The sequence below is a fragment of the Sus scrofa genome, chromosome 5, assembly GCF_054392235.1.
Source record: "Sus scrofa isolate SSC_HxYL_T2T_F1_AM1 chromosome 5, Sscrofa_HxYL_maternal_Yorkshire_Landrace_v2.0, whole genome shotgun sequence".
NCBI classification, from domain to species: domain Eukaryota; kingdom Metazoa; phylum Chordata; class Mammalia; order Artiodactyla; family Suidae; genus Sus; species Sus scrofa.
The window spans coordinates 83,454,771-83,480,062 of NC_139387.1; the positions used below are offsets into that span (position 1 = coordinate 83,454,771).

General features: G+C 39.0%; 1 protein-coding gene across 9 annotated transcripts in view; it reads right to left on the reverse strand.

Annotated features, from left to right (window-relative positions):
• LOC146403488 (uncharacterized) overlaps window positions 1–25,292 on the reverse strand; it is a 327,016-nt gene that overhangs the window by 98,937 nt on the left and 202,787 nt on the right. The window contains exon 4 of one of the 9 annotated variants that reach the window (XR_014804048.1): window positions 3,361–3,425. The exons of the other annotated variants lie outside the window; for them this stretch is intronic. The gene's annotated coding sequence lies outside the window, so the exon portion shown is untranslated. The remainder of the gene's footprint in view (window positions 1–3,360; window positions 3,426–25,292) is intronic. 9 annotated transcript variants of the gene reach the window in all.

Below are 25,292 nucleotides of genomic sequence, written 5' to 3' on the forward strand. Positions count from 1 at the left end.
TATATGTTCAATAATATAGTTTCCCAAAATTATCCATCAGCCCTGGGCTGTTTTGGTTACTAAATTTTGAACATCAGAATACTATGAGAAAAACATATTTGCCTGAAATGATAACAACTGGTGTTACTTTTGGATGTTTGTGAATGTAATCTAATAGGAATGATTTTTTTAAAAAAGAGGCAAAGATATTTAACCCAGATTTATTAATTATTCCTGGGGGATAGCTAATAAAACTCATGACTCAAGTCTTTCTAATCACTCTAAGAGGTTATGTTGTAAACATAATGATTGTTTACCTAATGAATTAAAAAATCCAACTCTCCTAATGTTATGCAAATTTATCCTTACATAATAGGATAAATTTTCTAGTGACAGCATCAAACAGATTAAAAAATCTCAAATTCTTGCCTCATTTGGATTGATGGAAAGACACTCTCAAAAACTATGGGCAGCAGCTCAGAAAGTGGACAAAGGAAAGACAAAGATGCTTGGGAAGAATTTGAATCAAAGTATCTCATGAAGTATGAGATCAGAAAAAAAGGCAATACTTCTAAATTAACATTTCACATGTAATAGAATTTAAATATGAACATTGACTAAATATATATATATTTATAAATTATAGCTTACAACTGAATCTTTTTCTTATGTTTGTATATATTTAGGTTGACCAAAACCATATTTTTTGAAGCTCTCTCATTGGAAAAGTGAAATTCACCTTAATTTCAAATTTGCCTGATTTAAGCATCTGTCATATTTTCCCAAAGGTCTACACTCAGTAGCCAAAGGGCAGAAGCAGGATTTAAATTCAAGGCTTTAGAATCTAAAACCTGCCCTTATTCACTCTTCTTTGTTGCTTTGTGTGTGACCCCAAGCTTTTCTCTTCATCTACTTTAAAAAGGTGTGATGGTTAATCTTATGTGTAACCTGGCTGGGCCATGGTGCCTAGATATGTGGTCAAATATTATTTTGGATGTTGAGGTGTTTTCTATGAGGATAACATTTAAATCAGTGGACTCTGAGTGAAGCAGATTGTCCTCCACAGTGTGGGTGGGCCTCATCCAATCAGTTAAAGGCCTGAATAGAACAAAAGATTGAACTTGAACTGCAACACTGCCTCTTTCTTGAATCTTTAGGCTGATGGCCTTGGACTGGAGTCAGAGCACAGCCCTTCTCTGGGTCTCCAGCCTGCCAGCTCACTCTGCAGAATTTGGACTTGCTAGCCTCCACAATCATGTGAACTAATTCCTTAAAATAAATCTCCTTCAAAATATACACACGTCCCACTGGTTCTGCTTCTTTGGAGAAACCTAACTCATTCTGATGGAAATCAGATTCTCAATTTCTTTGTATTTCTCTGCTTTACTCATTCCCCCCCACCTTTTTTTTCCCCAGTGCAATTTCTGGATACAAGAAGTACTCAAAATGCTTGTTCATAGATTTACATTTAGTAAATATTAAAGCTAAATACATTTTCTCTTGGATTACTTAACATTTTTATAATTCACCTTTTACTGACAGAAACTTCCATTCCCCTCATACCCCATAGGCGGTTTTAAAAAATCAGCTTGGCTAATGCATAAACATGCACCTCCCAAGTTTTTCTCTTCTTCTCCTAGAATGCTCCGGCTTGGATCCCAAACATTCTGGTTTCCTAAAAATCCAATGGAGTGTCTAGAGAGTGAGCTAGAAAAAGTCTTGCAAATTGAATCAAAGGAGAGGAACAGACTTGCAGAGGTTTAACACAAAGACTTCTCAACAAATCAGGAATCCTCTGATGTGTAAAGCACTGGAGCAGGCCTATATAAGACGCAAAGGTAAACACTGATGTCTCTGTTATGCCTTTATTCCCCTAAGTTAGAAACCTTGTAGGTTTAGTAGTAGTAAAAATTATTGCAATTACACACTTGATGCCAGGCATTAAGCTATGTACTTTTTATTTTAAAAATTCCTTTCATTTTAAAAACAATGCTATGATGTATAAAAGATCACCATTTTCATGCCCATTTTACACAAACTGAGGCTAAGTAGTTTGTCCACGATTACATAGTTAGTAAACGGCCAAGCTGGGACTCAAAATCCAGGAAATCTAGGCTCAAAGTCCATGCTGTTCACCACTAGGCTACTTGCCTCTGTTCATTGTCTTCCTCTCCTCCTCCTATAGGTAATCTGTCCCTGCATCTATACAGAAGAACCTCTAGGAGTTCTAGTAAATATGTGAAATAGCAAATAGGAGTGGAAATAACTGGGGAAATAAGTGGAAATAAAAATGGAACTAAGAATAAGTGCTTATTCTCAAAGTATGCAAATTCCTTTCAATATATGATGAAAGTGACAAGCCCCCTCCACAGAGTCACACATTTTACATGTGATTTTAGAATATTCACAGCCTACCCAGAGGTCAGGACAAAAATCCTTGAATCAGATAAATGTGAATACTATTGAATGCTCCCAGTTAAGGGCTGTATTTCAGCAGCAGTGGCTACAGAGAGTGATAGTGCTCCCTAAGAAAAGGGATCAGCCTCATGTAGACAAGCCTGGAATGCCGAATAAGACCCTGGACAAGGCAGAGCCAGTGCAATGTAGGAGAAAGAGAATATGGGCAGCACCAAAACCAACACAACCATAGTATTCCTGGTCTCCACTATACCTTTAAGTGTGGATTATTTATGATTGGCACCAGTGAAGCAAGAAAGCAAGAGAGCATTGATTTCCTCCTCTGAGCCTCAACTCTGAATAGTCCCCAAGAGAAGAGAATGGTTGATAGATCTTAGAACAGTGAGAAGTCTTTCAGGAGACATAGTTGAACCTCTATCAGAAGAAAGGATAGCTGAGCACAAAGAAAGTCAGATAGCATGGATGGGGATAGTTTGGAAATAGCCCTTTCTATTTATATGCCCCACATTCTTTTGGGCCTGTCCTGTGGCCACTTTGGGAGCTGCAAACAACATCATCCCAACTCTAGCCAGAGGATGGTATAAGGTCAGGGCAGAATTAGATCCTGGTTGGGGTGAGGGGTAGATGACAAGAGGTAGGCTATCTGGCCCCCAAGCATCTTCTCTCCCTCCCTCTACTATGGGTCTACAATGGGGGGGTAGCCAGGGGAAGAGGGTGATAGCAGAATTTTGCTGAGAGGTTCCCTGAGGGGAAGGGCCCCTGATGTGTGTGTGTGTGTGTGTGTGTGTGTGTGTGTGTGTGTGTGTGTGTGTGTGTGTGTTTAGGAGAAGATAAAAGAAAATTATAATACTAGAGGTTCTATATCCTAATTCATGCTCTCTCCCCATGCATTTAGGTAGACACAAGCTAAGATCTGTGCTTTCTACCTATCTGTTCCCACATTCAGAGCACTAGCCAAGGTACCTGGAGGACCACAGGAGACATGAACTCCCAGGAAGATGAAATAAGACACCTGAGGAACACAAGCCCTGCAAAAGAAAAATGATAAAAAACTTATATAATAGAAAGCAGAACTGATTGATCAGATAGAATGAGTATTTAAAATATGCAAAATAAAAATCTTCAGATAAGAGAGAGAATATTAGAAAGGGATAATATTAAAAACATTTGAAGGAAAACCAATTGGAGACATGGGATATAGAAAAATTGCTGCTAAAATAAAATAACCCAGAAGACCACCACTAGGATCATGCTGAGATCTCCTGACTCCAGCTCTGATGACTAAGATTCCCCCAAAGAAAGAAGAATGCACATTTGTCCCGATGCTGATTCCTATCTGAAAACCTGTTTTTCTCCTTTTTGCTATAAACCTCCTCACAGTTCTTTCCAATGGGGGACACGGTCTTTAAGGCATTAGCCTGCTGTGAGCCCCTGACTCTTTGCTTGGCAAAGCAATAAAGCTATTTTTTTCTCCTTTACCCCCCCCAAAAAAATTGCTGTTAAAATAAACTCAATCAATAAACTGAATGGCAGAATAAAGTGAACCAAACAAACTGGTAAACTGAAAAACCAGGTTGAAAAATATCATAAAGGACCTACAGAGAGAAAGCATAAAAAACAAATTTAAAAGATATGGATGAAAGCAGTAAAAATATCGAGATCTATATAACAGAAGCCCTAGAAGGAGATAAAAGTAGATTGGCATGGGAGGGCAAGGTAGGAAATATTGGAAGAAATAATGACCAAGAATGAAAGAAAGATGTAAGACCCCAAATGTACAGAACTCACAGAATCTAGAATTCACAGGAAACACCAGAAAAAAAACTTACAACTAAATTCATTGTGGTGAAATTTGAGAACATCAAAGACAAAGAGAACATTCTAAAGGCCTGCTATGAGGAAAGCAAATCATGTGCATAAAAACAAGAATCAGATGATATCAGACTTCCCCGAGACAACAACACTCAATACAAGAAGATAATGGAGTAATGCTTTCAAAGTGTTGATGGAAAACAACATTCACTGAAGCCATAATTTTTTTTTTTTTGTCTTTTTGTCTTTTTTTGTCTGTTGTTGTTGTTGCTGTTGTTGCTATTTCTTGGGCTGCTCCCGCGGCATATGGAGGTTCCCAGGCTAGGGGTCCAATCGGAGCTGTAGCCACCGGCCTACACCAGAGCCACAGCAACGCGGGATCCGAGCCGCGTCTGCAACCTACACCACAGCTCACGGCAACGCCGGATCGTTAACCCACTGAGCAAGGGCAGGGACTGAACCCGCAACCTCATGGTTCCTAGTCGGATTTGTTAACCACTGCGCCACGACGGGAACTCCTGAAGCCATAATTTTATACCCAGCTAAACTAATGCTTAAATGTGAGGGCAGAATAAAGATATTCTCAAGCACAGTCAAGTTTATCATATGAACCACTTCGAAAGCACACTTAGGGGAAACAATCCAATGAGAAGATAAATAAATCCAGAGATAGAAAGAGCATCAGTAAATCAACATTATTGTTTATCAAATCAATGGGCTCCAATGAAAGCCAGAGCCACATAAGGGGTTATGTGTCAACCTGGCTGGGCCACAGTAAGCAGATTGTTAGCCAAACACATCAGGATGTTGCTTTGAAGGTATTTTTTAGATGAGATTAGCACTTACACCAGTAGCTATCAAGTAAAGCAAATTAGCTCCATGAAGTGGGTTAGCCTCATCCAATCAATTGAGGGTCTTCAGAAAAATTCTGACCTCCTCAAGGAAAAAGAAATTCTGCCAGAAGACTGCCTTTGATTTTTTTTTTAGAAGACCACCTTAGGACTTGAACTACAACATCAATTTCCCCAGAGTCTTTAGCCTGCCAGTCTGCTTGCAGATTTTGGACTAGCCAACCTTCACAATCACATAAGCCAATACCTTGACTAAGACAAGTGATATGCTATAATAAGATACTAAAATATCTACTTACATTTATTTTTTAATCTTCTTTCTAAAAACATTCCATCTTAGTGAAACTTTTATAATGTGCACCATCTATTAATATAGTGATATAATTTAAAATTAAACATATATACATATGTGTGATCACAGCTTTTCTTTCACTAATATGGGCACATGATCAAAAAAGTTACTAATCACTTCTTGGCTTTCTGGCTAAGATCAAATGCAAAAAGATTTTATGAAAAACTATATGTGATTTATTCTAAAGCACAAGAATTTGAAGATTTATATTTTTCTTTTTTCTTTATAAAATCAAATAAAAAGCTTCTTCAGATACAGATAAAGAAATATATATCTAGATACCCATAAGATATGAGTCTTGGTGTTAAACATCAACCCCTGGAAGTAGCTGCAAAATTGAGTGCATAAGGGAGCTCCCTGATGGCCTAACAGTTAAAGATCGAGTGTTGTCACTCCTGTGGCTCAGGTTTGATCCCTGGCCCAGGAGTTTCCACATCCTGAAGGCCTGACCAAAAAAAAAAAAAAAAAAAAAACGGAGTGCATAAAACACTGGAATGAGAGAAAGAAATATATGAAATTTTATTCGAATTTAATTTTATCTTATGTTAAGTTCTACCTTTATGGGTATTTTAAATTCTAAAATATTGGTATAATAGAATAAATGTGAAACATTAATAAATAAATATGCATGTGTTTGGATGGGTATTCTTTTTTTTTTTTTCTGAGAGTTACATCTTATTAAAATCTAGAGATACCACCACCTTAGAGAATAATGCCTAACCACTGTCTATATGTATCTGAATATGCTACTCATTAAACTTTCTTGTCTTTCTGGCAAGCTCCTACTCATCATCTATGTCAATGAAATTCAGGAGTCCCCCTCCTCTCTCAGAGAGGGACCCTTCCACACACCCTGGCCATCAGGTACCTTCAAGTCACCCTCCCATTTTCAGAGACAGGATCTACCACACAGCTGTGCTAGCTAAAAGGGGCCAAAGACTTTGATTACCAGTGATTAATCCATGACTAGATTGAACTGGAACCCAAAAGATTAACTAGAATCTGTCACGCATAAATTTATATTCAGAGACACTGATTAAACTCTGTCTATTCCATCAGTAGAAGCAAAGACACGCACATTTGGAAATTACGGGGTAGGCACCTTCTTCCTAGAACCAAAGGAAGGAATCTAATCTTTGCTAAGCTTTGCTGCCAGAAGCATTACGTTGCTGCTTTACTCAGTCTGTTAAAAATGTCAGTGTTCGTATTTTCTTCTCTCAACTTTGAATTCCAAAATTTTTCAAACATACAAAAAGTTGAAAGAATAGTATAAAAAAACCTTTATACCCTTCACCCAGATTACTGATGTTTCATCATATTTGCTTGCTTCAACCTCTCTCTCTCTACACACACAAAAACACACACTTACACACTTTGAAGTATTTAAAGTTAAATTGCAGAAGCCATGGCACATCATCCCTAACTACTTCAGCATGTTTATCTTAAGACTAAAATAGTCTCTTTCTGGAGTTCCTGTCATGGTGCAACGGAAACAAATCTGACTAAGAACCATGAGGATGTGGGTTCGATCCCTGGCTTCGCTCCGTGGGTTAAGGATCTGGATCTGGCGTTGCTGTGAGCTGTGGTGTAGGTCGCAGATGTCACTCAGATCTGGTGTTGCTGTGGCTCTGGCATAGGCCAGCAGCAACAGCTCTGATTAGACCCCTAGCCTGGGAACTTCCGTATGCCACAAGTGTGGCCCTAAAAAGACCAAAAAAAAAAAGTCTCTTTCATAACCCCACAATAACATTATCACTATCAAGAAATTTAATTCAATATTATCAAATTTCCCACTTGACACCAAAATGTCTTTTATAACTATTTTTAAGTTTCTGATATAGAATCCAATCAAGGTATATATATATTAGTGTGTATGTATCAATCTCCAGTTTGTTTTAATGTATAATATGCTGCCTTTTGGTTTTTCATGACCTTTTTTTTTTTTAAAAAAAAAGAACCCAGGCCAGCTGTCTTATAGAACATTTTTCCTACATTCTGAATTTGGTATTTTCCTCATGATTAGAGTCAGAATATTGCTGGATTATTACATAGACTATGCTGTGTATTCCTCACTGCATCACATGAGGTGAGCTTACCAAATCCAATCCATCGCAAAGGTTCCTTTTCCCTTTATAACAAGTAAGTAATAGGTGGGGTGATAATTTGAGGCTGTGTGAATAACCAGATCCCCAGTAAACTTTTTCCCAGTGGTTTTAGGCTCTATTATTAATCCTTACCTTAATCAATTATTAAATTGGAGGGTATAAAATGATGATTTTTCCATTCTGTCTACATACGAGTTGGCGTTCTTCTTTACAGAAAAGCTTTCTGCTTCTTCCACCCCACCTCCCTTTATGACTCAGGGATTCTTTAAAAATTCAATGTATTACAACCTATTACAAACCATGTATGTTTTATGGTACTCAAAATATCCCAAATGTGATTTATATTACTGAATCACAAAGACTCTGGATATTAAACCAAGGAAGAAAGCAAAACGTAGCCGGGAGAGCATGGGCTTTAAAGCAGACAGCAGTTCAAGAAGCTGCCACTTACTAACACTGTAGCAATAAGCAAGTTACTTAAATCCATGGGGCTTCTATTTTTTTCACCTACAAAATAGTGCTAATAATAACTACTGCATAGGGCAGGAGCCTAGACTCTTGGGTTCACAGCTGCAGCCTCTGACCCTTCATCATCCAGGACACCCTTAATAAATAGCTGCTGACTGGGTAAAGCATCTAGAACAATGCCTGCTATAAAATAATAGCACACCAAATAAATTGCTAAAGAAGGCAGAGCTTTTAAAAATAAGATAAATAAAAGCAGAAGGTGTTTTTAATACAGGACAGTGTATGACAGAGTACATGACATCTATATGAAGAAGGACACATTTTTCTGGCACAGAACCAACAATGAAACTATTAAGGTTTTGGTCCTAAAGTCTACTAGCCTCATAATTTTTTTTAAAAAAATCCCATTTTGGAAGATGCTGAGGCCAATGCAAATGAAGTCTTCATTTCCAGAACTTAAGGAACTAGAGGCAGTTTAAGCCCTGGAAAATAAGTAGATGCCAGCTCTTACCTTCATCTGGTGTTTTAGGGCAGCCACTCAGTGATATACATGGTTGTGCCTGAATAATCTACCAGATGGTCCAGCTGTGAGAATGTTATTGTTTTCCACCAACTCGTATTATTCCCATGGTTTCACAAGTTCTAGTTCTTGAACAATCCAAAGATACCACAGCTTTTTCTTTAGGCTATGACAAAATAATAGGTTTCCCAAATCCATCACGAAAGTTCCATCTGATCTATAGGTGAATTTGCAGGCAGATGTCAGTGCTTTTTATAATCTCTCTTAAAGACTGTATGTTTTGTTTCTAAGATATTTTCCTTGCTAGAGGGACTAAAGGTTTGGTAGAGAGTTTTCTCATGAGCAGGATATGGGCTGCAGCTATCCTTGTCAATTAGTTAATGCACTTTGTGGAAAACAATCCCTGTCTCTCAAAGGCCATTTTGTTTTTTCTCTTGCCTTCTTGAGGGTTATGCAGAATTGCTTGCCTAATGTTATTTGAGTGAGTATACTGGCCATTCAAAGGCATTATATGTTCCCAGCTATCAGTATCCTACAAGAAAGATAAGCAATAAGAACTCACACAGTGTGAATTATCGTCTAATAATTAGTATCCTGTGCATTAGGAGATGCAAGGCTGAGGGCTATGCAGCCATTCAAACAGTTAATCATGAAATACCACATTGTAATTCAGGGCCTGAAGCATTTTCTAAACATAGAAAACAGATGTGTCTTTTGCTAAGAAGAGGGAAACCTGTAGTAATCTGGAGAGAGAAAGTATTCTTTAAAAAAATTCCAGGAGTTCCTGTTGTGGCTCGGTGGGTTAAGAACCCAACATATTGTCCATGAGGATGAGGGTTCTATCCCTGGCATCGCTCAGTGGGTTAAGGATCCGGCATTGCTGCAACCTGCAGAAAAGCTTGCGAATGCAGCTCAGATCTGGTATTGCTGTGGCTGTGGTATGGGCCTGCAGCTGCAGCTCTAATTTGACCCCTGGCCTTGGAACTCCCGTATGCCACAGGTGCAGCTATAAAAAAAGAAAAGAAATAAATTTTAAAAAATTCCACAGTGATTCAATTAATGCTATTATACCCAGAACTGAGGCACGTAATATTTCATCTATATCTTCCTGAAGCGGCCCTTATCTCCATTGTTCCCAGCCTTCATCAGCTTCCTTGTGGTACTTGGAGGGCCAGCCATGATTTCATGCATTTACCCCCTGCACCACATCATTTCTCATTGTGCAGCACAAAGTTCTTCCAATAATAAAATACACAACAAAAACACCATCCCCCCACCCCCAGCCCAAAGACTCCACTGGAGGTTCTATTTAAGCGTGTTCCTGTTTGTGTGTGTCCAAGAAGAAGTGCCCCATGGCATTTCAGGGAAATGATCCACTCTGGAGACCTCTTAGCACAGATGACAAGGTCCTGCGCCATCTGGTCCCAGCCTGCTTCGTATCCAATCACACTGCTATCTCATGTTGTTCTAGCCACACTTTCCCCACTGTTTTTCCTCACACAAGCCAAGTATACACACACATCAGTGTATTGGTCCTTCCTTCTGCCCGGATCATTCTTCAAATCTGTATGGACATCTGCATGGCTGGTTATCTCACTTCAGCTCAAATGACAACTCCTCAAAGATGAAAGAAACATATGGATTAAAGAAGAAAATAAGGACAGAGAAAGACGGCCTCAGAGAGTCCTTTCTAGACCATAATTCATAATAGCATCTCAGCCACTTTTTTTGGTTTCTTTACCATTTTTTCTTCTAAGTGTTTATCACCACCTGGTCTTAAACTGTGTATGTATGTATGTATGTATGTATGTATTTATCTTTTTGCGTTTCTAGGGCCGCTCCCACGGCACATGGAGGTTCCCAGGCTAGGGATCTAATCTGAGCTGTAGCCACTGGCCTACGCCAGAACCACAGCAACGCGGGATCTGAGCCACGTCTGCAACCTACACCACAACTCAAGGCAAAGCCAGATCCTTAACCCACTGAGCAAGGCCAGGGATCGAACCTGCAACCTCATGGTTCCTAGTCGGATTCGTTTCCACCTCACCACGATGGGAACTCCTAAACTGTGTATTTATGTATTTGAGTCTGTCTCTTTCTCTCCATTGTAAACTCCTTGAAGCCACTTCCTTTATTGTTCACTGCTTTTTAGCATTACATTTTCAGTCCTCAGAAAAGTGCCTGAAATATGGAGACCCAAAATTATTTGTTGAGTGGAATAATGAATTAATACAGTCCAAGTCTCAAGAAGTAAAGGGACAAGTATTTCCTTTTTTTTTTTTTTTTTTCTTTCAGTGGAAACACGTGTCCTTCAACTTAGCCCTTTGAGTGATTTCAGCACAAATATCCCCTTTCCACTTGAATGACCAACTAGTTTGGGATGTAATGGTGGGGAGAGACCTCCAAGGATATGCTCTGAAAATGGATAAAATCTGGTGTCTGCTTCCACTTACAGAAACCATCCACTGGGATAAGAAGCCAAAGTTCTGGCCTTAGCCCTTTCTAAAATGTGATCTTGAATTTTGAAGTATTGAAGACAAGCTGTCATTTCAAAGCTTCTATGGGTGCTTTGGAGAGCTTAAAAAAAGAAACTCAGGGAAATACATTGATGGAATTCTGACTGTGAATGATAACATATTGGGTTTGTCTTGGAATGAGACTTGAGGCTAAGGAAACTAAATTTCTCAACATAATAACTAACAAAAACTTTCTGTTTGGTGGGGGGAGGGATAAATTAGAAGTCTGGGATTAACATATACACACTATTATATACAAAAGAGATAATAAACAAAGACCTGCTGCATAGTGCAGGGAACGCTAATCAGTATTCTGTTATAACCTATATGGGAAGAGAATCTGAAAATGAATGGATACATGCATATGTATAAATGAATCACTTTGCTGTACACCGGAAACTAATGCAACATTGTAAATTAACTATACTCCATTATAAAATAAAAATTAAATTAATTTTTTTTGGTTGTTTGCACCAAAATTTCCAGAAGAAAGTCTTCTAGACTTGAGGAAGAAGGAAGATGGGGAAGCAACTTTGTTGAGAGAAAGTGGGTGTAACAAAACGCTCACAGCTAAAGAGGGAGAGAAAAAAGAGAAAAAAAAGGAGAATATGGTCCCACTTTACCTATGCATGCAGATTCAAAAATCCTAAATAAAATATTAGTTAACCAATTCTACAGTGTTAAATATATCTAAAACATAAAATGTATTAAGTTAAATGTATTATACAAATTTGTAGAATAAACAAATAAAATATATTAAACTAATGTATCATAATCAAGAATGTAAGGAATACCACCAGAAAGTCAATATCAGACAATATATTGTTGTAATATATATATGACATTAATTGACTAACAGGGAAAAATAATATGATTATCTCAATTGATACAGAAAAAGATTTGATGAGGTTAATGCCTACTAAGATAAAAAGAATAATAAGCTAGAAATAGTAAAGGATATATTTCGTAAAATTTTTATAACAAAACCCTCTGTTATACTTAATGAAGGAACATAAGATTCATGCTTTTTAAGTTTAGGAAGAAGATAAGGATGCCACTATTACACACTACTGGGCACAGTATTGGAGGTCATGGTTAATATGATAGTGAAAGAAAAATTAAGAAAAATATGTTTATTGATAATTACATGCTACATATTTTTCTTTACATACTGCTTTAGTCGCATTCCATAAATTTTTATATGCTTTATTTTCACTTCCACTCAATTAAAAATATTTTCTAATTTTCCTCATGACCTCCTCCTTGGTCCATACATGGATTCTTTAGAGATGTATTAATTCATTACAAATATTTGGGGATTTTCCACATATATTTCTACTATTCATTTCTCACTTAATTCCATTATGAGCAGAGAACATACTCTGTATGATTTCCATTACTTTAAATTTTTTAAGGTTTGTTTTATGGCCCAGAACACAGACTATATTGGTGAACATTCCAAAAGCAACTGAAAAGAATGTGTTTGGCTGTTGTTGAATTTAGTGTATGATAAATGTCAATTAGGTTATGGTTGAGAGAGTTAAGTCTTCTTTATCTTTAATGAACTTATGCTGCTTTGTTCTACCCACTATAGAGGAGAGAAGAGTGTTAAAGCCTCGAAATCTAATTATAAATTTTTCTATTTTTCTTTCCAACGGTAGCAATTTGAGTGCTGCCATTAGGTGTATACACATTGAGGATTGTTATGCCTTTTAGATGACCCCTTATCATCATATAATGTTCTTATTTATCCCTTGTGATAGACCTTGTTCTGAATTTTATTTAGTCTGATATTAATATCACCACTACAAATTCATTTTGATTGGTGTTTGCATGGTATATCTTTTTCTATTCATTCATTTTCAATCTACCTATGCCATTATTATTGAACTGAACTTGTAGACAGGTCATTGTTTAAATCCATTCTGCCAATCTGTTTTTTCATTCATGTATTCAGACTATTTACATTTAATATAATTCATGATATGACTGGACTATAGTCAGCCATCTTATTAGCTGTTTCCTATTTGTTCTATGTTCCTTTTTTTTTTTCCTGATTTTTTTCCTCCTGCTTTATCCTTCCACAGTTGACTTTTGTTAAAAATCTCTTTTTAGGAGTTCCCGTCGTGGCGCAGTGGTTAACGAATCCGACTAGGAATCATGAGGTTGCGGGTTCGGTCCCTGCCCTTGTTCAGTGGGTTAACGATCCGGCGTTGCCGTGAGCTGTGGTGTAGGTTGCAGACGCGGCTCGGATCCCGTGTTGCTGTGGCTCTGGCGTTGCTGTGGCTCTGGCGTAGGCCAGTGGCTACAGCTCCGACTCGACCCCTAGCCTGGGAACCTCCATATGCCGCGGGAGCGGCCCAAAGAAATAGCAAAAAAAAAAAAAAAAAAGACAAAAAAAATCCCTTTTTAAAAATTTGTAGTGTTTACAAATTTGTTAAAATTTGTAGGGTTTATAATATGTATAACTCTGAATAATATTGCTTCATGTTTAGTATCAGAACCTTATCTTGTGACAGTAGTCTCAATTTTTCCTCCCATCATTTGTGCTATTATCTTCATGTATCTTACTTCAGCACACACTTTTTTTTTTTTTTTTTTTTTGTCTTTTTGCTATTTCTTGGGCCCCTCCTGCGGCATATGGAGGTTCCCAGGCTAGGGGTCTAATCGGAGCTGTAGCCACTGGCCTACGCCAGAGCCACAGCCACGTGAGATCTGAGCCGCGTCTGCAACCTACACCACAGCTCATAGCAATGCCAGATCCTTAACCCACTGAGCAAGGGCAGGGACCGAACCCGCAACCTCATGGTTCCTAGTCAGATTCGTTAACCACTGCGCCACGACGGGAACTCCAGCACACACTTTTAAACCAAACTACTTTGCTACTTTTACAGATGGTCATATTTTGAGCAATTAAAAATAAGAAAAAAGTGTCTTTCATATTTACTTTCATTCTAACGTTTCCCAAAGATCTTCATTTCCTTCTGTAGATCCAGGTTTCTATCTCATATCATGTTTCTTCAACATGAATAACTTCCTGTAACATTTCCTGTAAGGCAGGTTTTCTGGCAATGAAATCTCCCAGCTTTTGTTTGTCTAGCAAAATGGTTTTTTGTTTTGTTGGTTCTTCTTTTTGATATATATTTTCACTGAATTCTTAACTTTTTTTTTCTTTCAGCACTTTAAAGACTCCATTGTCTTCTAGTTTCTGATGAGAAACCTATTGTTATGGGCTGAACTGTGTTCTGTAAAATGTGTTGGAGCCCTAATCCCCTAGTACCTCAAAATGTGACTATATTTGGAAATGAAGTTAAAATCAGGCCACTGGCAGGGGTGGAGGGGACTCTATCCAATTTGACAGGTACCCTTACATTAACAGGAAATGTGGACACAAAGAGACCCCGTGGATATTCATGCACAGAGGAAAGACCGTGTGAGGACACAGTCAGAAGATGACTATCTGCAAGGCAAGGCAAGAGACCTTGGAGGAAATAACCTTCCAGCCTCCAGAACTGTGAGAAAATTCATTTCTCATTTAGAAGCCATCTAGTCTCGGTGGTATTTGTTTTACGGTATCCTTGACAAACTAAAACATCTATGAATTTTCATTTTGTTCTTCTGTATGTAATGTGTTTTATTTCTCTGGATAATTTTGAGATTTCTTCTTTATCTTTGCTTTTTAGTTGCTTGAATATAATGATCTAGATCATGGATTTATCCTTTTTGGCCTTCTCTGAGCTTCTTGGTTTGATGGTTAAACTACTTTTGGAAAATTCTCAGCCATTATCTCTTCAAATTCTTCTTTCTCGTGTTCACTCTCTTCTCCTTCTTAGATTCTAAAAAACCCACATATCTTAGATTATTTGATACTGTCCCACAGCTCTTGGATACTCAGTTCTGGTTGTTCCCCCCCCCCACTCCTCTTTCTTCGTATTTAAGTTTAGGTAATTTCTATTGATCTATCCTCAAGTTCACCATTTCTTTCCTCAGATGTGTTGATTCTACTGATGAGCCAAAAGCATTCTTTACCTCTGCTACTACGTTTTCCCCCTCCTATTTTCATTTGACTGTTTCTTATAGTTTCCACATCTTTGCTGATATCCCCCATCTGATTGTGTGTATCATGCACTATTTTCAGAAGATTCTCCAACACATTAATCATAATTGCTTCCCTGTCCAGTAGTTCCAACAACTGAGTAATTTATGAATCTGACTGTGTTATTTTGCCTCTTAAGAGTGAGTTCTCTTTCTTGCATGATTGTAATTTTTATTGACTGCCAGACATCAAGCATAACATGGTAAAGACTGAGGTAAATAATATTTGTGCCTGGAAATTGGAAATGGGCACAGTTTTACTTCTGCTAAGCTATTGGTTTTTGTGAGAGGAGGGTGGCAAGAGGGGGATAGTCAATATAGTCAGGAGTTGAGCTGGGTTTAGGTATTATTGCTGTACTGATTACCTTCCATATGCCACTATTTGCAAACTCTCCTAGCATCACCTGTACTTATGTGGAGGCTGGGCTGGCAGAGGGATTTTTTTCAACACTGCTGCTCCATGTTCAGCTTTATGACTTCTCTGTGCATCTGTGCCTTAGAAAGAGCCTACCCCTCTCCTCTTTTTTCTTTTACCCACTCCTCAGTCACATGGGTCTTCATAACGTCTTCGGGGTTTCTGCTCTTCTCCCAGGGACATAAGGCCTTCGTTCTTCAAATAAAAAAAGATCTAGGCAGAGTTTCACGGCTTTTCCATGGAAAGAATTGTTTCCCTTCTTTATGCCTGCATCACAGCTATAGGCTTTCTCTAGTTTTCCACCAACCCTTACTCTTTCTTGTGAATCTTGGTAAAGAAGAGCCTATGAGTAGATGTGGATTTCCCTTGTTTGTGTGGCACCTGGGTATTCTGCATTCTCACACCTTCCTACCCTTAGCCTTTAGCAATTCATTAAAACATTTAACTGATAGTCTCTAGTTTCATCCATGTTGCTGCAAATGGCATTATTTTGTTCTTTTTTATGGCTGAGTAGTATTCCACTGTGTGTGTATACCACATCTTCCTAATCCAGTCATCTGTCGATGGACATTTGGGTTGTTTCCATGTCTTGGCTATTGTGAATAGTGCTGCAATGAACATGTGGGTGCATGTGTCTTTTTCAAGGAAAGTTTTGTCCAGATATATGCCCAGGATTAGGATTGCTGAATCATATGGTAGTTCTATGTATAGATTTCTAAGGTACCTCCATACTGTTCTCCATGGTGGTTGTACCAGCTTACTTTCCCACCAACAGTGCAGAAGGGTTCCCTTTTCTCCACACTCCCTCCTGCATTTGTTATTTGTGGACTTATTAACGATGGCCATTTTGACTGGTGTAAGGTGGTACCTCATTGTAGTTTTGATTTGCATTCCTCTAATAATCAATGATGTTGATCATTTTTTTCATGTGCTTATTAGCCATCTGTATACCTTCTTTGGAGAAGTCAGTCAGAAAGAGAAAGACAAATACGATATATCACTTATAAATGGTATCTAACATACAGCACAAATGAACCCTTGCACAGAAAAGAAAATCATGGACATGGAGAACAGACTTGTAGTTGCCAAGGGGGAGGGGGAGGAGGGTGATGGATTGGGAATTTGGGATTAATAGATGCAAACTATTGCCTTTGGGATGGATAAGCAATGAGATCCTGCTGAATAGCACTGGGAACTATAAGTAGTCACTTATGATGGAGCATGATAATGTGCGAAAAAAGAATGTATACATGTATGTGTAACTGGGTCACCTTGCTGTACAGTAGAAAATTGACACAACACTGTAAACTAGCCATAATGGAAAAAATAAAAATCATTATAAATTTAAAAAAAACAACAACACTTAACTGAACTTTTCTTACTTGCTGGCATGGTGGCTTCTGAGCTGTGCCATGGTTGTACCCTGCCTCTCCTGACTTTCTTAAAACTTCAGGACAGCTGTTTTCTCTGTGAATTCAATTTTCCTGACAGATTCAGGAAAATTGATGGTTTTGTCAATTATTTTTCTTGTTGGTAGGACTGAAGCAACACTCTTTCCAGCTTCCTATATCCTATTTGGAAACCAGCAATTCTAATATTCATTTTTCTTCCTATGCTCTAATTTCCCACTGAGTCCCTGCCTTTCAGTAAAAGTCCATTATATTCTCTAATATTGTTAGAGGGGCTTTTACAGCAGGAAAAGGAACATGCTTGGGATGAAGCAGTAGAAGAGGGGCCAGTAGGTGGCAGAGGACCAAGAGGTGATCAAGAATTATGTTGATGGAGTTCCCATTGTAGCTTAGTGGGTTAGGACCTGATGCTGTTTCTGAGGATGCAAGTTAAATCCCTGGCCTTGTTTAGTGGGTTAAGGATCTGTCATTGCAGTAAGCTGTGGCATAGGTCATAGATACAGCTCAGATCTAGTGTTGTAGTGGCTGTGGTGTAGGCCCCAGCTACTGCTCCAATTCAGCCTCTGGCCTGGGAACTTCCATATGCCACAGGTAAAGCTGTGAAAAGAAAAGAAAAAAAGAATTATGTTGACAGCAGGTATTTGCAATCAAGGATGAAAAGCCTCCTTTGTCAAAGATTAACCGACCATAGGTGTTGGGGTTTATTTCTGCGTTCTCTATTCTGTTCCATTGTTCTGTATGTCTATTTTGGTACCAGTACCACACTGTCTTGATGACTGTGGCTTTGTAATGTTTCTTGAGGTCTGAGAGAGTTATACCTCCTGCTTGGTTTTTGTTTCTCAGGATTGCTTTGGCAAGTCTGAGTCCTTTGTGGTTCCATATAAATTTTTGGATTGTTTGTTCTAGTTCTGTGAAAAATGTCATGAATAATTTGATAGGGATTGCATTGAATCTGTAGATTGCTTTGGGTAGTATGGCCATTTTTCCAATATTAATTTTTCCAGTCCAGGAGCATAGAATATCTTTCCATTTCTTTATATCTTCTTTAATTTCCTTGATTAATGTTTTATAGTTCTTGGCATATAGGTTCTTTGACTCCTTCATCAGGTGTATTCCAAGGTATTTGATTTTTGGGGGTGCAATTTTAAAAGGTACTGTGTTTTTGTATTCCTTTTCTAAAGTTTCATTGTTAGTATATAGAAATGCGACTGATTTATGAATGTTAATCTTATATCCTGCTATTTTTCTGAATTTGTTAATCAGTTCAAGTAGTCTTGGGGTTGAGTCCTTAGGGTTTTCTATATATAGTATCATGTCATCTGCATACAGTGACAATTTTACCTCTTCCTTCCAAGTTGGATACCTTATATTTCTTTTGTTTGTCTGATTGCTGTGGCTAGGACTTCCAATACTATGTTGAATAACAGTGGTGAGAGTGGGCATCCTGTCTTGTTCCAGATTTTAGTGGGAAGGCTTTCAGCTTTTTTCCATTGAGTATTATATTTGCTGTGGGTTTGTCATAAATGCCTTTTCTTATGTTAAGGTATATTCCCTCTGTACCCACTTTGGCAAGAGTTTTTCATCATGAATGGATGTTGGACATAAAATGGGAAAAAGACAGTCTATTCAGCAAGAATTGCTAGGAAACCTGGACAGCTACATGCAAATCAATGAAACTAGAACATACCCTCACACCATGCACAAAAATAAACTCAAAATGGCTTAAAGACTTAAATATAAGACAAGACACCATCAAACTCCTGGAAGAGAATATAGGCAAAACATTCTCTGACATCAACCTTACAAATGTTTTCTCAGGTCAGTCTCCCAGAGCAACAGAAATAAAAGCAAAAATAAACCAATGGGACATAATCAAACTGACAAGCTGTTACACAGCAAAGGAAACCAAAAAGAAAACAAAAAGGCAATTTACAGAATGGGAGAAAATAGTTTCGAATGATGCAACTAACAAAGGCTTAATCTCTAAAATATACAAACAACTTATACAACTCAACAGTAAAAAACCCAACAACACAATTGAAAAATGGGCAAAAGACCTGAATAGACATTTTTCCAAGGAAGATGTACAATGGTCAACAAGCACATGAAAAAATGCTCAACATCATTATTAGAGAAATGAAAATCAAAACTACTATGAGATAACCACTTCACACCAGTCAGAATGGCCATCATTAATAAGTCCACAAGGAGTTCCCGTCATGGCGCAATGGTTAACAAATCTGACTAGGAACCATGAGGTTGCAAGTTCGATCCCTGACCTCGCTCAGTGGGTTAAGGATCCAGCGTTGCTTTGGCTTGGACTCGGCTTGGCAAGACTTGGCTTGGATCCCGTGTTGCTTTGGCTCTAGCGTAGGGTGGCAGCTACAGCTCTGATTGGACCCCTAGCCTGGGAATCTCCGTATGCTGCGAGTGTGGCCCTAGAAAAAAGATAAAAAGAAAAAAAAAATAAGTCCACAAATAACAAGTGCTGGAGGAGAAGTGGTGAAAAGGGAACCCTTCTGCACTGTTGGTGGGAAAGTAAGCTGGTACAACCACTATGGAGAACAGTATGGAGGTACCTTAGAAATCTATACATAGAACTACCATATGATTCAGCAATCCTAATCCTGGGCATATATCTGGACAAAACTTTCCTTGAAAAAGACACATGCACCCACATGTTCATTGCAGCACTATTCACAATAGCCAAGACATGGAAACAACCCAAATGTCCATCGACAGATGACTGGATTAGGAAGATGTGGTATATACACACAGTGGAATACTACTCAGCCATAAAAAAGAACAAAATAATGCCATTTGCAGCAACATGGGTGGAACTAGAGATGCTCATACTGAGCGAAGTAAGTCAGAAAGAGAAAGACAAATATCATATGATATCACTTATAATTGGTATCTAATAGATAGCACAAATGAACCTTTCCAGAGAAAAGAAAATCATGAACTTGGAGAATAGACTTGTGGTTGCCAAGGGGGAAGGGGAGGGAGTGGGATGGATTGGGGGCTTTGGGTTAATGGATGCAAACTATTGCTTTTGGAATGGACTAACAATGAGGTCCTGCTATGTAGCACTGAGAGCTATATCCAGATACTTAAGATGGAGCATGCTAATGGGAGAAAAAAGTATATATATATGTATGTGTAACTGGGTCCCCATGCTGTACAGTGGGGAAAAAAATGTGTTGGGGAAATAACAATAAACAAATAAATATATATATACACACACATATATATATGTATACATATATATATATATACATATAGATAGATAGATAGATAGATTAAATAAAATAAAAAAGGATGAAAAGCAACCACCAGGATAATACATTTCTTCCCACACTGAAGAAAATCTGGGAAAGATCTTTGACTTTCCACAGTTGTAACTGTTTAAAAGAAAGAATAATTGGGCATTGCAACAGGACTTGGGCTACTCATATTACAAGAATATAGACTCATCATTACAGCTGCTTGTCATCAAACCTATATAAAGTAACTTTAACCCTTGCATAAAGTTAATACCTAACTCATGAGTTTATTTAGGCCCAGTTTTCACCACACCCTTCAATAGAGTTACCTAAATCTCACTCAATAGAGAAAAAAAGACTCAGAACTTTTGGGTGCCTTCTTTCATGAAAAGAAATGATTTATTTGCCTTCCTGCATTATCCTATGTATTAGGTATTCTGATGATGAAACTGAAGGTTTAATTTTTATCATATTGTCAGGGGGAAAGGGGATCAAATTTTAGCGGCTATCTCAATGCCTGAGTAAGTTTTTCCAATCCAGCAAGATCAGATGGTCTGATTTCTTGCTCAGTGTTTCTGGTAGAAAAGGCAATTTTCAAGACTGAAATAGCAATTTCTTAAGCCATCACTGAGGCTCTTAAAATCCATTTTTAAAACTCCCATAGACTTCCATGTGTAAATGAAAGGAGACTCCTGGAAATACACATTTTTCTATTTTGAAAGATAACTCACTCAAGCATAAAGTTAATACAATTTATTACACAAAAGGAAAGTTGCATTAGATCGAGCTCATAACAGATGAGTAAACACAGTTCACAAGAACCAGGTTGGCATGCCTGCTAGCCTGAATTTGTCTCCTTCGGGTTCAGTGCCTCCTCAAATATTGCATTCCTGCTTCTGCCCTGCTGACACAGGATAGGCCCATCCTCCTTAGGGAAGTTTTGAAACACACTTAGACCGTTGAAACTTCAGAGCTAACCCCTAGGTGGAGAACGAGCCTTTGATTATTCTGAGTGAGACAAACACTCAATAGTGCTTCACTTATCTAGTTTGTGTGAGGAAAATTGTGTGTAATTTTTTTTTACACTTCGCAGAGTAGAGGTTGGTTATTTATTAATATCACTATTGTCATTATTATTTTTACTACTACATCAAATGTCAGGCCAACGTGCAACTCATCCTACCACTTCCATTCATTCTTTCGATAATTTTTTTTTTTAAAGACCACACCTGCAGCATATGGAAGTTCCCAGGTTGGGGTTGAAATGGAGCTGCAGCTGCCGGCCACAGCCACAGCCACAACCACAGCCATGCCAGATCTGAGCTGCATCTGCAACTTACACTGCAGCTTGCAGCAATGCTGGATCCTCATTCCACTGAGTGAGGCCTGGGATCGAACCTGCATCCTCACGGAGACTGTATCGAGTTCTTAGTCTGCTGTGCCACAATGGGAACTCTAACAAATTCTTGAACGTCATCTGTGTGTCAGGTACAAACCTCAGAGTGAGTGCCTCCTTAAATTTTGCACCCTAATCATCTTGCTTGCCTCACCCTCTTCCAAGCCTCTGAGAATAGTAATCCCTATTTCTCGTGGTTATCGAACAGATGAAGGAGTTGGGGAAGCAGAGAGTAGATTACATGTGCCTGGTAGAGCAGTGGTATTAGGGAAGCCTTGTCCAGTGAGGGAATGTTAAGCTGAGCCCTAAAGGATGAGAAGTTCACTAGGGAGGCATTTGATTGTTCCCTTGCATCAAAGAGTAAATGAAACAGTTGTCTTTGAAAGTGAACATGTGGTTTGGAAGGAAATGACAAGAATTAAGAGCTATTATTTATACAGCACCTGCTCTGTGTAGGGCATGGTGTGGCAAATACAGTTGAGCCTTGAACAACATGGCTTTGAACTATGAGGATCCACTCACACACAATTACTTTTCAATAAATAGGTACCACAGGAGTTCCCACTGTGGCTCAATGGTAATGAACCCAGCTAGTATCCATGAAGATGCGGTTCAATCCCTGGCCTCAGTGGGTTAAGGACCTGGCATTGCCGTGAGCTGTGATGTAGGTCACAGATGTGGCTTGGATCCTGTGTTGCTATGGCTGTGGTGTAGTTTGGCAGCTACAGCTCCGATTTGACCCCTAGCCTAGGAAATTTCATATGCCGTGGGTACAGCCCTAAAAAGACAAAAAATTAAAATAAATGAATAAATAGATACCACAGAACTACATAATGTGCTATGGAATTGGTTGAATATGCAGGTGTAGAACCTCAGATTCAGAGGGCCGACTATAAAGTCGTATGTGAATTTTTTATTTCAAGGAGGGTTGGCATCCCAACCCCCATATTGTTCAAGGGTCATCAGCATCATCATTAACCCTCACAATAGCCTTAAAATGTTGGTATCACCTTTCCCATTTTACAGTGTCGCCTCAAAGAGCTAAGCCTAAAGCGGCAAAAAAAAATTTATAATAAATTAGTTTTCTACTGCTGCTATGACAAACCCAAAATTTGGTTGCTTAAAACAACACATATTCTTATCTTAGCATTCTGGGCATCAAAATTCTGAAACAGATCTCATGCTGTTAGAATCAAGTTGTTAGAATTCCATAGTGGCCTAGCAGTTAAGTATCTGGTGTTGTCACTACTGTGGCATGGTTCGATACCTAGCCGGAGAACTTTGGCATGCCATAGGCATGGCCAGGGGAAAAAAAAAAAAAAGAGTGAATTGTATGGTATGTGAATTCTAACTCAATAAAGCTATTTTCAAAAAGACTTAAAAATGTAAAAAAAATTTAAAAAGAAATAAATAAAAGGATATCTTTTAAAAAATAAAGTAAAATAAAGTCAAGTATCACCAGAATAGCATACCCTTTTGGAGGCTCCATGAGCAAATTCATTTCCTAGCCCTTCACATCCTTGGCTTGGGGCCTCCTTCCTCCATCTTCAAATCCAGTTGATCAACCTCTTCTCATATTGCATCACTCTGGCCTTCATCTGTCATCATGTTTCCCTCTGACTCTCTTCCATGTTTTAAGGACTCTTGTGATTATATTAGGCCCACCCAAATAAGGATGACCTTCTTATTTTAAGGTCAATGACAGGCAACCTTAATTCCATCTGTAACCTTAATTCCCCTTTGCCATGTAACCTGAGGTATTCACAAGGGCTAGGGGTTACGGCATGGACATCTTTCTGAGTGTGGTACGTGGAGGATAATTATTCTGCCTACCTCACAAGGGTTGCTAGTGGTGGACATGTTAGCTTAGGGTCCACTCGGGTTGACAGGGAGGCTTTGAAGGGTTTTAAGTACTGGAGTGACATGAATATACCTGTATTTTACATAAATCATCCTTGAGTCTGAATGTTGCAGGGAACTGGAAAAGAAACTAGATTGGGATTAGAGAAGTCAGTAAGAAGGAATGAAGCAGCCGGTGTAGAAATGGAGAAAAGAGGGGGGATTGGAAGCTATTTCAGAGGCAGAATTCTCAGAGCCTAGTGACCAGCTGGATATGGAGGAGAAAGGAGAGAAAAGGATTCCAAGATGAACCTGAGATTCTCTAGTTTATGTGCCTGCGAGGATTGTGATTTTTCTCTACATTTTTATTGACTTGCAACTGCTCTGCAATTCCTTCATTCATTTATTCACTAAACATTCATTCAGTGCCTATTATATGGCTGTCTGTTGTCATATCATTAGGGACACACCCATGAACCCAAAACACAAAAATCCCTGCCCTGTAGGAGCTTACCTCCTAGGTAAGGGAGAAATACATAAGCAATATTCAACATAAATAAGTAAATATAGAGTATATTGAAAGGTAGAGGGAGCTATTGGACAAAAGAAAAAAGCAGGGTGAGTAGTATCAGAAATAGTGAGAGTAAGAGGGTGGGTGCAGTTGTTACAGGGGGGTCAGAGAAAGCCTCAAGTAGAAGGTGACGTGGGAGTAAAAACCTGAAGGAGGTGAAGGAGTCGGCTCCAGGGACATCTGGGCAAATGCATTCCTGGCAGAGGGAACAGCTAGTGCAAAGGCCCTGCTGTGGGGCATGGCTGGTGTGTTCAAGGAAAAGCAAGGAGGCAGTGTGACTGCAACAGAGTGGGCAAGGGGACAAGTAGGAAGAGATGGTCCTTTTTCTATCCAACAAGGAGAAAATGACTTTGCTGGGTGATTGAGTTCTCACAAAAAGGGAAAGGGAACAGGGAGGGAGCAGCACAACTCCTGTTCTGGTCACAGGTGGGAAATGTTCCATCCTGACTGCTCCCGCTCTTTGGCCCCCCTTGACGTCTGATGTAACTAAAGAGGAGTTAACATGTGTCAAGTTCTAACTACATGGCAGGCTCTCTGGGAATTAACTCATTTGATCCCCAAAATAGCCCTAGAAGATAAAATAGGCTGATGAGCCCCATTTCACAACTGAGGGAGATACCCCAGATGACATAGCTTAGGAGGTGGCAGCCTGAGATGCAATCCTAGACCTTCCGGTTCCAGTCTGCTCACTCAGCCGCTGCTCCCCACACTGGCCTGTGCACAGAGCTGAAGGGTACCAGAAAGAAATCCTTTCCATGTAACATCATCCCCTTGCTGATCTCTAAATCCTGTCATTAACCCTTCATTCCTACTTGCAGAGGCAGGCAAGGGATAGATCAAGAGGGCAGGAGAGGGCTACTGGGCCATGATCATGAGTTGGGATTTTTTTTTTTAAAGATCATGTGAAGCAAATGGGAAATAAAGGACAAGATCAGCAGCTCCCAGAAGAATGGATTGTTGGAGTCCACCATGGAACTCTTAAGCGAATTCAGTCTAGAATTGACCTGGGAGGGTAATAGCAATAAAAGGAGGGAACAGATTTGGGATAATTTTTGTAATGGCCTCACCTGCGGCATATGGAAATTCATGGGCTAGGGGTCAAATCAGAGCTGCAGCTGCCAGCCCACAGCCATAGCAACGTGGGATCCAAGCCACATCTTTGACTTACACTGCAGCTTGTAGCAAATTGCAGATACTGAACCCACTGAGTGAGGTCAGGGATCAAACCCGCATCCTCATAGATACTAGTTGGGTTCTTAACCCTTGAAGCCACAAAGGGA